General features: G+C 43.7%; 1 long non-coding RNA gene across 1 annotated transcript; it reads left to right on the top strand.

Moving 5' to 3' along the window:
• The first annotated feature begins 683 nt into the window (after nt 1-683).
• Nucleotides 684-2,124, top strand: LOC144707686 (uncharacterized). The gene is made up of 2 exons (XR_013582513.1): nt 684-1,183; nt 1,746-2,124. It is a non-coding gene; the product is annotated as an uncharacterized LOC144707686 (long non-coding RNA).
• The last annotated feature ends 12,926 nt before the right edge of the window (nt 2,125-15,050 follow it).

Raw genomic sequence — 15,050 nt, 5'->3', positions numbered from 1 at the left:
GATATGTGTCGACTTCTTACTACAAGTGCCTACAATAACTCTTATCTACCGGCTTGCACTAACGTGGTGCACAAGCTGTGAGTAAATTCCTCAACAATCTAAGGGATGTTACAAACAGGAGGAGCATAGTTTCCAATGCGTAGTTCTGTGCTGGGTCGCAAGTAAATGAAGTTTTCACTATCAAATAGTACGTGATCACTGTATCTTGAAGAAGCAGTTGAGTGACAAATATTAACAAATAAATACGCGTGCCTGTGGAATATAATAAACATCGAGAGTCTATGGAAGATGAGTGTCTCACGAAGACTTGTAATACAATTAACGGGAATACGAGCTACCCTGGAGAGTTCAACCATTAAACCAGGAACATGAGTGGAGTATACGATCGGCCTTGTCAATTCATTGATATGGGCCAGTGACGCAAAACACGCTCTATGAAGATATAGTAAAATCGACCTGTCAATATTTTAGTTAATGCTCTTATTTATTGCACAACCAAATTTTGATCATATCCGATAACTCTACGAGAGTCCGCCTGAAATAATAATTCAAATTTCCAGAAGGATAATTCAGTTTCAACGTAACCATCAATGGTTATCCTGGGACATATCTACCCAACAAATTTAGCCGGTGTTTCTCTGACAAGTGCGACTTACAGAGGCCAACGTATATAGATCCCAAAATAACCTTTGGTTTTGCAAATATTGATTTTCTGTTGTTCTGTAAGAGTATTCGTGCTAACGTTTAAAGAGATATTTATAGAGACGTAAATGATCAGTCTCAATCCATCATGAATAAGTATTATATTCCTGACATTTAGATGTGTCCCTGTAGAATTATCTAGACTTAGGGATGTCGAAGACTATTATTCTTTGTAGACCGCGTAGCAAATGTCAACTGTGGAAATTGGGGACGATAAATAAGTTTTGGAAAGCTGCGTCATACTATTGCTCAATCTTCTACTCATAACTCTCTGTTGATATATCCAACGCAACCAAAACAATAAATTATTGCCCGAACCAACCTATATAAGTACGCGTTCTCAACGGCTGTTGTTGACAAAGAGCAGCAAACAACGGGATGGCGTATCGCGCACATATCTTTCTTTCAGTTCTACTTCTTTCTTCGCTTACGTTCTATCCGCCGGCTGTGCTTGCGCTGCAGGATCAGAAGACACTCATTGGTTTTCACTATTCCACTACTTTGTCGATTCTCCTCCCTGAGTCTTTCCTAGCCCTTTAAAAATTGTATCTTCGGTATGTTCGTTGCATCTTTTCAGCGACTCTAGCTCCACACATACACCAAATCCTGTAAATAGGTTATCACTATTTTTATTCATATTCACTATAGTTCATAGCCGTAAAAATAGCTCTCTCTCTATCGAAAGTTCTAAGTGGTAACTTGAAATGTGTTTGTATTTATCTCCATCGTTATTTATGCGCATCTTTATCCACCATTCGTATTATTGCACCAACCTACAAAGGCCCAACGCATCCACTGGCCCATTATATTTATCGATGTGCAATCTTGTTTCATTGGTATTATCAATGGGCTAATCCTCTCTGGCCACATACACGCATTAACCTGTCATAGGTTTTTATGCCCTTAAATAGGTTTCATGTCGATTTTAAGATGTAAAATAATATTAAAAATCATTCGGTAGATATAGTCAGTATTATGCAAAACATAGCTCTCTGTGAACTACGATGTTTGGACTTACTCCTTCTGTTTTTCTGTCGACGCAGTTCGACCTCTCGTAGAGTTCAATGGCGGCACAAGCACCGGAAGATGCTGCTACACGTGCTGCAACCTAAGCACCAACGGCACATGTAATGGCTGCTGCTTCTTTTCTGCGATAAGTTTTAACATCCCGGCCTGCTGCACCCGCTGCTGCTTCAGTTTCCTCGGCTACTGCTTTACGTGCTGCCCCTAAGTTGCCTATGAAGAGAGCAACGTAGCCGCTTGCTCTCAACCAGGGCCTCCTAATGAAGAATAAAACTTTGCCTGATACGTGAGAAAGAATAACCAGGGCCTCTTCCGTAGTCTACCGTTGTCAAACATCCTATCTAGCTGCAAATGTTATGCGTATGTATGACAGTTGAACTACTTTTACGTGTGTTTATCTATGCAATAGCAATAAGCTAAACATCGCTCGGGTTCAAGCCGATTGCCTTCCTTAATTAAATATCTCTAAGCAAATTAACGAAAAAGGGTTAGGTGGTTGTATGTCCCGGGTTCTAAGGTAGGGGTTGACAATCTTCAATTTCGAATATTTGGTAATGTGCTTCGGCTGGAGGAATTTTACACCGTACTTGCAGCCTCCCATGGGAGGGGGAGTAGGAAATTGGTGATATCGCAAGAACTGAATGTAAAGAATGAAATACAAATCAATAGGTTGTGACTGTAGAATGAAGAAGCGTCGTTGGGTTACACGGCTCAACTAGAGAAAAAACGAAAGTGCTAAACCGAAATGAGTGTTGTTCCACAATTATCCCTGGTTTAAGGTTACCGAAAGTTAAAGTTACGTTTACTTTCGTAACCGATATAGTATGAATTGTTCTCTTTCAATTACCACGTACCATCATTGCGTGGAACTTCTCATGGGCTTCAGAAGTCCAACAACCAGCCGCGCGATGTGACCACATAATTGACAATAGTGATATTGTAAATGCTATGGGAAAAGGGACTTTTTCATCAGCTAATGAACAGTGAATGACTCCAATGGCTTTCTTCTTGTCCAGCACCACTCTCTCTTATTTCTAACCAGAATCTAAAGACTCACATTAAAAGAGGCAACGTCTAGGGAAGTTTCATTCGTTCATCAAATATTTCCTCCTTGTTTACTGAATCTTCTGTTTAGATTCCCTCAAGAATTTATCTTAACGTCGCCTCTGCATATTTCTCCGTGTATACTCACTCCCCTAACGGATAATCTATTGTGGGGCGGATTTCCTCATTTTCTCAATTCGTTTAAGATGGCGGAATAATTTCTTACAAATCTGTCGGGCATGGTGTAGAAGGTAAGCGCCCACTATGATCTGTGGTTGCCTCTCGCTGTTTAACAAACAAAACTGCATGTCTTTTTCTGCATCAGAACAACATAAGTATTAAAGGAAGGAAGTGAATACGGCCATGACCATTAAATAAATCAGTTCAATATTATCCCACCAACCTCAGACTGTGATAAGCATGGTTGTCGTCATAAAACTGGTCATAGATAGGGTTGTGAAATGAATCCCATGTAGATTTAAACTTACACCACTCAGCACCCACTTGATATTCTCATAAAAATATTAGATGCAAATTCATGCTTTTATATGTTCCAATAATAACTTTCTAGGTATATTATCAAATTTAATAAATATACTGGCATGCATAAGTTGGCTAATTTCATGTTCAAAAGTATCTAATGACTTTTGTTTACTTGGAGAAATATTCATTGATATTTTTATAGTTTTCGAGACACGTAGAATGTAAATATTTCCTATATCATGTATTATTTGGAATGAAATTAAAATAGTACCTCTTCACTATGTATCATCTTTACATTTGTGCTTATTTGGACAAACAAAAAACTATGCATTCTAAACACCATGCAATGTGACGGGACACTTGCAATATGTAACCATTAATAAAATTTCAGATGAACATTTTACAGGAAACGTGTTGGCATGTTCTTGTATGTTACAAGTTGTAAGAAGTAAGTAAGTACAACTAATGTGTAAAGAGAAGTGTGAAGTCTTCATCACTGTCTACCAAATAAACACGTAGATGAAATTATGCTGATCAGTTTATCATAATATAGTGAATTCATGTGCGGTTTAAAATGTGACATTATCAGCAAAGTGGAAAGCATATTTTAGATGAAGGTCGGGATACCAATAGGAACAATAAAACATGTTAACGTAAGCAATGATGTAATCGTTTTTCCAATATCTTCGTTTTTAAATACAAAATCAAGCACTTGTCATGAATCTTGTGCTGCAATATAAGACTAATTTAATCTGAATGTTGTGGTGACTCTCACCTGTGTAGTATGCCAATCTGTACCATGTGCTCTGGAAGATACAAAGTAGTGTACTGAGACTTTGATGGACCTTACTTTCATTTTTCACCATCAACGTAAAGTTCATTGTCTACTTCATGACCCTATAATAACATGAAATTCAATCTCAACTATAAGACGATTGTCAGTCGTTAATACTTGTGCATGACATTTGTAAAATATTGTTACCTCGACGAACAGAGTCGTCGCACATCATTCATTGTGGTGTCTTAGTAGACAAAGGAAATATTGTCTTATCCGTAGTACTCGATGATCCTTATGAATGTCTCAGCCTACCTGAGCTAAGAGAATTTTGAGGTGCATATATACGAACACGTAGATCATTGTGAAAGTAGAACTGTCCATTTAAATGTCGTATTTGGTGGCTTAAATATAAGGACCTTTTACACAGGTGTGCATCAATTAACATAATTTCTACTTTAGTATAATACAATTGGGAGGCCTGTACATACCAATTCTGTAAAAAATTTCCCCATAGTAGACCCACCACTTGTTTAGTTTGCCCATATAAATGCTGGCTAAATATAACGCATGCCCGTTATATGAGTGGAATTCCATCGTGATAGTCTATCTAGATGTTTTGATGGCATTAGGTAGCAAAGTTTAAATATAATTATTTGGAACATACGCTCAAGGCGCATTGATCTTCTTAATATAATATTGTCAAAATCACTTATTCAGTAATTTTTCACATGCCGCTATGTGTACCATAGAATGTAAGGAAAGGAATTATGGAGGCCACGACGTGAACGCACCATCTTCGGACGCACCGCCACCATCATCGGAGACGCATCGCATCCTAACCTGTCATCAACATCAACTGAAGAACCACCATGATGAGGACCACATCAAGGCACCGACAACAGACGCGCCTCCACTTACGCAGGAAATATCCTGTGTCATGACATGTCCACGACGACAACTGCAGAACCATTCGTGACGTGACGAGTCGACATGTCGCCTCGTCCTTGACGGTTATTTTATTTCTTATTTTCTATTTCATCCAAGGCCTATGTGTAGGCCAATGTTGCAAAATAACATTTGGCAAGTTTATTTCAAGAGTTGACTTTTTCTCCCCTTAGACGGCTCCCCTATCTTCCCCATCCCGTTCCGATTGTACCCACCGCCGATCACCACCGTCGCAGATCGCTGCTGCATGCTGCGCCCTTAGCCACCAACCTGTGCTCCGGCCGCTCGCTCCCGGTTCCTTGGCCGCTGCCCTATGTCCTGGCAACCCTGTGCCCTAGGCACCAGTCCGCACAGGTCCCACCCTCCATAAGCCACCCGCACCCGCCGCGCGTCTGGCTACCTATGCACGCCGCACGCCCAGCCGCTCGCGCCTGCCGAGAGCCCAGCCGCCCGCACCCTCTGTGCGCCCAGCTGCTTGTGCCCACCGCGTGCCTCAGACACCAGCGCTCCCACCCACAGAGTCTGCGGCCGCTAGCGCGCGTGCGCCATGCCCCCGGACACCCTCGCGGCCACTGGTTGCCAGTTGGATCCGCAACATCTTGTCGAAGCACAGGTTAGTCATCCCGCCAATGACGCGTCAAGAATTCCCCGCATCCTCTTCACGCACTATTAAGTACCGAGGTACTCCTACACTCTTTGGTGCCGTGTTCTTCGTCCAGTATTCTTTGAGTGTTCATCCGTCGCCGTCGGATGAAAATTGGATTTTGAGTCTTCCAAGCGAATCGCCTATTCAAAGTTATTCATTTTGCTGCTTTTGCATCACCACTGTGGTTGTAAGACAGTACTCCCGCCCATCACGAGAAAAAAGGCTGCACCATCAGTATTTTTACCGAACTTAAATTTTGAACTCGACCCAGTGATTTGTGGTTTGTTTTATTCCATCACCCCTAGTCGTCCGAGGATCCAGTTCCCGTCATCACCTAGCTTCGTCACATCTAGTCATCCTGCATCAAATTAGGTGCATGGCTTGTGGACTATGTTATCATTAACTATGACATGAGAATGGTATGCCTTATGGTTATTAATTCATTCTAATGATTGTCAACAACCAATAATTTGAAGTAATGTAAGTAGATCAACTAGTTACTCCTGGTGTGACAATATTTTATCACAAAATTATGATTCATTCAACTCGATGAAAATATAAAAAAATCAAAAGAAGTAGTCGGTTTTAGTAAACCATTTCTCATTTTATATGAACGTATGAAACTGTACTATAATAAAAACATCCAATGCTTTTATTTTATCACAAGCTTTTATCGTCGTCGTTGTAGTGACGACGATGACGGCGCCGAGCGGAATAATTCCCAGGGGCTCACACGTAATGGACAGCCTTGACCGGGACCCAGGGAGACGTTCAGATTGTAGCTTTCGTGATAACGTTTTGTCACCTTATTTAAGTCGAGCGCAGTTTAGTGTTGTAAGAAAAATACTGAAGACATAATATACTTGACAACCAAAATGGAATGGCGTACTATGTTGGTCGCATTGGATGTTCTCATCAATGTGGTCTTCTTTGTTCCATGATCTTAAGCAGGTTGGTATCGTGAGACGGGTCGTAAGCAGTTACGGCTGGGGTCGAATGGCAAACGTGCACAGTAGCTGAGGGAAAGGGGTCTTTTCGAGCCAAGAGGAAAGGGGATTTATGTCCACGGGTGGCAGATAACAGGGGGCACTATCCAAGCGGCAGACCACTTGAGCAAGACGTATGGACCTACGTGAGTAGGGTTCATAATGAGGGCAGAGCGGAATGCTCGCCACAAGAGTCCTCTCCAGTCGACAAGAATGCAAAGTCAAAAGTGGGCGGTAGCCTCGAGCAACAAGAAGGTGCGGCACAGTAGGGCGGGTTTCCTAGCGTAGTATCGAGGGACTGGCGGAGTACGATGCCGTGATAAGGCCCAACCAATCTCTAGCATGACTAATGATTTGTCGTCGGGCAGGATCTTGCCACAATTATCCTACTGAATGGGAGATTCGATTGTAGTAGACGTAGAGGATCTCGAGGATACCAGGCAGTCTTGAGAATCAACGGAGTCCCGAGAGCCTCTTTGGGGCCCACTAGACAACCAGGGGCTGGCGCTCAACCCCTCTACTGGCCGAGCATCACACAAGCATCAAGTGGACCCCGAACGAGGGAGTGGTTCGTCACGATCTAATTGGCAGAGTGAAAGAAATAGTTGAGCCACCGAACGATCACATGCACGCGATAAGAGGAGGGACGCGTTGGGTCTTTGGTCTCAAAACTTGGGCGTAGACGGCGTCCTGGTGATGCGTTGCATGATTCCTGATCGAAGAGCCAGCAAAGTCTCGCATCCTTCAGCTTCTTAGTGAAGAACTCCACGGGGTGCCCTTCCTGGCTGAGAACACCGCCGCTTTTGATGCTAGAAGCGTCACATGTTACCTAGAAGACCTTCCCAAAGTCAGGTGGGCGAAGAAGAGGCACCTAAGTCATCGTGAGCTTCACTTGCTAGAAAACTTGATCTATTGATTGTGTCCACGTGAACACATCTGTCTTAAGGCACATAGTAGCTGAAGCCAGTAGAATGTGCCGAGTCCATTAAAGCTCAGTACGCCATGGATGTTAGCCAATGGAGGCCATGACGTGATGGCTCAAACCTTCTCTTGGTGGGCAGCAACGCTCTTGGCTGATACGATAAATGCTTGGAATGTAACTGATGGGGTCAAGAAACTACATTTCTTTGGATGGACGTATAATAATTGTCACATGAGAACCGTGTAGACCGGTCAAAGATGCTCAAGATGATCCTCTCGAGTGCAGCTATATATGAGAATATCCTCAAAGTAAATGACTACAAACTTGTTGATGAAAATGCTTAGTGCTTTGTTCATATGTCGCTAGAAGGTATTTAGTGCTTTGGGGAGGCTAAAGCGCATGACTCTCGACTCATATAACTCGCCTTTAATCTTAGATACGGTCTTCCATTTGTCCCTGGGATGAGTCCGTACCTGATTGTACCCGCTACAGATATCTCTCTTCTAGAAGACAATTGATCCACCCACCATGTCGAATGGGTCCTGTATGCGGGTAATGGGAAAACAGTACTGTCTCAGAATATACGCCACGTGCCATCCTTCTTTGGGGCCAAAAGTGCGGGTGCCGCATACAGAATGAGGCTCTTCTGGATGTGTACGGGCCTCTCCCATAAGAATCTTATTTTTTGTGTTTCTATTCACATTTCTTAGGGGGAAATCCATATGTGGCTTCTTCTCTTTAAAAGTACATTTAGGGGGGGGCTAGGAGCGGCCTAATGGCCTGCTTTAGTGGATGTGTCGACCTGTCGTAAAAGTTCATCATACTTTTGCGGCTCCATTCATTAATGGGTCAGATTTGGTAGTGATGCGCTAGGCACGAGGTCAATCGAGTGCTGTATGTGGCGCAGTGGCAGTAATTCGTTGGGTAACTCATCAGGGAACACGTCACTAAACTCGGATATGAGGGTCTCAACTTTTGGTAGTCGGGTCACTACGTGTGCCTCTGGGAATGGGTCGAGAGTGACGAGAAGACACACTAGCGTGTCGTCAATCTCGCGTCTCAAGTCTTAGGCGAACAAGGTGCCACATACGACCATTAACCCTATTAGGTCCGTTGGGTCTGTCTTGTTCGGCGGCTCCATGGTAGATGGTACCATGTAAAGTCTCATCCCTAGTATATGAATGTACACGTCTTGTCATTCTAGATAGACTGTTGTTGTGTTCATATAACCAAGGACAGCGTAAGATGATGCTCCCTACTTTCATAGGAAGTACGACACAGAAAACGCTCTCATCGTAGGAGGTCACCTACAATGGGACGTGGGATTGATTTTTCATTGGAAGGATGACTTGTCAATCCACGACAGCTCGTATGTAGTCGGGTGGAGTATAGGCGCTAACCCTAGTGGGGGGACCATCGCATCGGAGACGGCGTCAACGCAACTAGTGCTATCCCCGATAAACTTGTATACCATGTCGTTGATCTCGACATTGGTATAGAAGATCGAAGTGCGAAGGGGTACATCGACTGTGGGGTTAGACCGTTGCACTGTAGGTGTAGGTGGGGCAAGTGGGGCTGCTCGAGTTGATGGTCGCCTTCCACTAGTGTCGGGCCGATCTAGTTGAATATCGGCCAACTAACAGGCAGTGGGTTGGGGAGCCTATGGCAGAGTGAATTAGACTCACTGATCTGAATGTACCCGACTCGTCCATCATGTTATTCGTACTCTATTGCAAACTTCTCGTCTATGTGATACTCGTCTCTGTGGAGGGCTCCATCTTGTTTATGTGATTAGTTTTGACATCTCCACCATTGATCAATAGTGCCGATGACGGGCACTAACTGGATTGGTGTCCTTTTCCTTGGCACTCTAAGCATGTGATTTGTGCTTGGCTCACAGTAGTGCTACGGGCCATGGTATCGGTCATGCCGATATTAGCAGGTGGTGCTGATCCCACTTATGTGATCAGAGCATTTCCTTGCCCCCTAGTGTTGTGTGAAGTGTGAGTGGAGGCGGAGTGAGTGGATCGGATGAGTGTGGCCCATAGTGGTGCTGGTGTAGCATGTGTAATGATCTGCTCGCCTGGCTGTTCTGGTGCTCCACAATATGATAGGCTTTGCTGAACTCGCCAGAGTTGCACTTAAGCACCTCATTGTGCCAAGTCAGTGGAAGAGCGCAAGCAAACATGTCAATGATGATTCGTGGGTCCTCCACGAACTGGCACCACATCCCACACTCTTCGAAAGCCTCTATGTATTCTATCACAGATTGTCGATGTTGTCGTCGGTCGAGCCATGAAAAGAATTACATCATCTGATACTAGCGTGGTATGTGCGGGCACCTCAGTTTCAAAGTCATCTTGGTCCATGACATGGTGAGTCATCCTAGTTACTCAGCTATGACACACTTGTTCTCCCAGAAACTCCTGGCCTGTCCACCAAATCTTATCCTTATATTTGACGCAGTCGTCATCCTCCGTGTGGTACAATCATAAATAAAAGTTTATAGTCGACTCGTAGTGGATGAACTTGTTCAGTCTCCTCAACCCTTTGAAGACAGTAACATCGCCGTATACGCTCTTCAGGACCCCGATATGATGCTCCTCTCATCCCCACTTGTAGTGATCTAGGCGTCGCTCAGGTACCGGGTATCCTCCATATTGTTCTTCGACGTTTCCTCAGAGTGTGGTAGGGTAGCATTTGTCGTGGTTGACCATCATATGGGGTACGGTGATCGGGTTCGTGGGACCGCCGATGATAGGGTCGAACGTAGGTGCCTCGACAGGCCGGTAGGTTGTACTCGTAGACACGGTGATAATCATCTCGTGGGTATCGTCCATACTGGATATAGACGTCTAGTTGGTTATGTGTAGGATATCGATGGGGAGGTCGGTACCAATGCATCTTGTCCTGCCCCTAGGTCAGATGCGAGCTAGTACTGGCGTCACGGGCTCAAGGACGATGATGAGTATCAGAGGCACCGTGTGTCGTGCTAGTAGTTGCTCCATTGGATCCATGACGGTAGTCCTGATGCGGAAGTACGCTTTACACTCTTTGTTCACTTCCCACCCGGGTCGACATGGTTCCTTCATCCTCCCTTGTCTATGTCCTGATCCTTGACTGCGTGCTGAGGCAGCCCGGGGTGTAGGCCCATCCATAGGATATTTTCCATGGGGACGACGATTCATCATTACGATATCCTCAACGTTGGTAGGGTAGGTAGCACCTAGTGATCATGAGGCGCCATGATGTGATCAAGCTCATCCATGACGGCCACAAAGATGTTTGTGTGGATCAAGTAATCCATCGACACCCCTATCAACACGTGCGGGTCATTCAGGCTCCGAAGGAGTGGTACACCACATTCGGGTGTGATGGGACGGGCTCTAAAAGTCCTATAGAATTGACTCTTTTGAGCAGCGACAATCCATCTCATCTCGGTGAAGGGGAAATTTGGAGTTCATCTTTTTACTACATTCTGTCTCAACGACCATGGGCAGTTCGTCAATATAACACCGAGATGGGCTTTCGAGAAGGGATGTATGCAGATGTTACGATGCGAGGGCACTAAGACATGGTGTAGGCGTACACAACCAATATATGATACAAAAGTCATGTCGCATGTCGTCAGCGGCGCCATCCGATGGGTAAAACACATAGTGAATGTAGCAACACAATGTGTATGACTTCAGTCGAGTGTAGGTCTAGGGTCGATGAGTGGGGATTTGCCAAGTTTCCAGCTGGAGGGGAAGTCCAATGACGATGACGATGACCTTCAGACCCTCACCGGAGTGACAACGATGGCTATGGCACCGAGTGGAATAATTTCTTAGGGGCTCACACTTGGGGATGGGCTCAACCCGTACTTAGGGAGCCACTCAAACTGTATTTTTCTCGATAACTTTCTCTCACCTAATATATGTCGAGCGCGGTGGAGTGCTGTCGGAAAGATATTGAAGGACATGATATATTTAAGGAGAAAAATGGTGTCATGATATATTGAAGGGCATCTGCATTGGTGGCATTTGTCCTTGTTGTTGGTGTCATCTTCTTTGTTCCACGATCGGACATTGTGAGGTACACCGAGACTGCCATCGGCATGAGCTGAGGGAAAGGGGTCATTTAGGGCCGAGGGGAGAGGGGAATTATGTTGTTCGATGACAGATAGAAGGGGACACTATCCGGGCGGCAGACTGCATGAGCAAAATGTATGGTCCTACGTGCGCAAGCTTTGTCACAATGGCAGAGCCAAACCCTTGGCACAAATGTCTCAAACCTGGAGCCGACGGAGACGCAAAGTCAAGAGTGGGCGGTAGCCTCAAGCAACAAGGAGGTGCGGCACAGTAGGGCGGGCTTCCTCTTATAGTACCGAGGGATCCGCGGAGTGTGATGTCAGGATAAGGCCCAACCAATCTCCAATGTGACTAAGAGTGTGCCGCCCGTCACGATCGTGGCACGACCATTCGGTCCCATGGGAGACACGATCGTAGTAGGCCCAGAGGATCTCGTGCAAACATGGCAGTATCGAGAATCTTCCGACTCGCACGAATCACTTTGGCGGCCAATTCATGGTGGCTGGTTGGGGATCAACCCTTCTACTTAGAGAGCGTCGCACGTGCGATGACTGGTTGCTGAACTAGGGGCTGCTTTGATAGCATCTAATCAATAGAGTGCAACCGACAGCTGAGCCGCCAAACGAGCATAGAACACATTATGAGATGAGGGCCGCGTCGAGTCACTGATCTCATGGCTTGGGGGTTGACGAAGTCCTGGTGAGGAGTTGTAGGATTCCTAACCGAAGCACAATGACGGCGCAACAGGCCACCTATGAGGCAGCACGTAGAAAGTCGTAGTGCAACGAATCTATTATTTGCGTCCAACAATATTGCAATGGGTGTGCGAGGGTACTGCGACAATGGATCTGGAAGGTTCCTCAGGGTGCAACTAGGAAGAATTGCAGTCCGACCTTTCCCTCCAGTTGCTTCCTTGCTTTCCTCACACACTCTTTTCACATTCAAATTTTTCCTTTTTCTCCTTCTTCTTCGCCATTCACTCTGTTCGTCTTGAGCCGTGAGATCTCATAATTGGAAAAGAACAACTTCCACAAAATTTGGTCTAAGATATGCGTGGCCCCATCATGGCCTTATATAGGCCCATGATGGGCCTTACATGCAGTACATGAAGAGGAGCCTGATATGAAACTCCCCTTACCCATTTACAATATAATTAAGAAAATAAATATCATAAAACCACGTGTAAATAAAAGCGATATCAACGGATATGAAACACAGTGACACGGATGCATCACAACGAGCCGGGTGTATGTGTCATAATTAACACAAAATGGAAATCAGAACGACTAAAAACATATAACGAAAGCACGAAGATACACAAGCAGACGTGTGCTCTATGCGGTGTATTTAAACCCGGGCGTCTTTGCGGATGCTTTGGCATACCGGTCATGCTGATGACGCCGAAGATGGGTCCATTGACGACTCGTTGGTATTGTCTGGATGCGCTCCATCGGCGGATTTCTCTGAACTCATGAGGTGTAAACATGAAATGGTTGCCTCGTAAACCATTATTAGAATATTCGTGACTATACAGTTTATGAAAGATATATAGTTTCCCAATAGTGTTGTTGTGATAAAAACAGGTATATAGTTAGAAAAATAATGAACGTATCAATTGTGTTATTTTATTTCACCTCACCCAATAATTTCCAATCGGTGATCCGCAAATTTCAATGTTTAGTTCTATGTATCCTTATCTTCTAGGCCCGATCCATTTGGGCATAATGTAAGTCTATGAGATGATAAAATCTTCAGACTAAAATTGATTAGTTTTTAACTTGTTGTATTCAACATTGCAATAATTGTTTAAAAAAAAAATACATACAAAAGGTGAGTTATGCAATTTAGTTATCCTGGGCAACTATTGACTTCAGCTTATAAGTTATAATTTGGGAAATTGATGCAGGATTATGATGGGAACTGGGTGCTATGATAACTAGGGGAAGGCTACGATAAAACAGCCCACAAATCACACGATCGAGTCCGATAATTTAAATCGGATGAAAATAATGGTGGTGCAGCACCTTTCCGCGTGAAGGGCAGGAGTACTACCTTCAACCACCACGGTGAAAACAAAGCAACACATTCAATAAATCCTTATGGGGATCACTAGAGGATTTAAATGCCTAGCCAACTAGTCGTTTGAAGATTCAAAATCTATATCAAAGCCAACGGCGGTGGACAAACACTCGAAGAATACTGGTTGAAGAACAGGATCACCAAAGAGTGTAGAGAGTACCTCAGCACTAGAGTAGTGTGTCATGGCGATGCGAGTGATTCTTGATGCCTCGTTGGCGCAGGTATTTAACCTCATTTCGTTGACCAACGTTTCTTAAAAAATGATTTTTTTGTATTTAGATAACACATATTCTATTTATTTAGCAGTTTATAATATATTTATATATATATATATCAAGGGGCATCCACGTCATTTCCCAAAATTTGGGTGAATAAATGGATGTATATTATTTAAAGAAAATTAAGAAATAGAAAAGAACATCATTGTCTCATTATGGCATCATGAATCACCATGTCATAATGAGCCAATCATTAGCTTGGAATTTACGAAGTGGCGCGGTCGGCGAGAGAGAAAGGTATGATTTTTTTACTTTTAGTGCAAGAATATTCTATCGGTTAGCTGCGTGCATTATATGCACGCGGTAACCGACACACATGCATTATACTTATTATTAGTCGTTAGCGCATACATTTAATGTATGCGCTAACCAACACACGCGATTATATGTGCATGCATCGTCAATTCGTCGTGTGCATTAAATGCACACGAGTATCGACGATAAAATAATCAAATATTGTGGCTTCTTTTGTCCTTTTTCTGGTTTTTTTAGGAAAAAATAAGAGAAGGGCGACGTGGCATCATCCTGGCCATTTAAAAAAAATGAATATTCTCCAATGATTGCATACGACAGACGTAGACAAATATGTGTCAGAACGCGATCTGAGAAGGGGGAAAAGGAGGAAAATTTTGGCAACCAATCAGAAAATGACGATATCTAGAGATCTAGATACCATTTCTAAGCTTCTCGGAGGAGAGATAAATTAATCCAATAGTGGTGATTAAGCGCCAGTAAAATGACGATATCTACAGATCTAGAGATCCATATGTCTTGTTGGGCTGAAATTTTGAGGGTAGGCAATAAACATAATTTTGTCATCATTTAAGTATATATAATATCATGAAATGAAGAGTTTTTGTATTTTACTACTCAATATATGTTTCTTCGAACTAACCCCACTTGATTCTATGAATCAAGTGGATTAGATCTCGTCCTTGTTTAAATAAGCACAGATATTGATTTGGAGATAATGCACATGGGTGAAAATGAATCAAGGAGGGTGCTTGGACCAAGTCAAATAGCGGTTATGGATCAATATGGACCAACTCAAATGGCGGTTATGGATCAATATAGACCATTCAAAAGTTCCA

This window comes from Wolffia australiana, chromosome 9 (assembly GCF_029677425.1).
Source record: "Wolffia australiana isolate 7733 chromosome 9, ASM2967742v1".
Classification (NCBI taxonomy): Eukaryota; Viridiplantae; Streptophyta; class Magnoliopsida; order Alismatales; family Araceae; genus Wolffia; species Wolffia australiana.
This window is presented reverse-complemented; position numbering and strand designations above follow the sequence as displayed.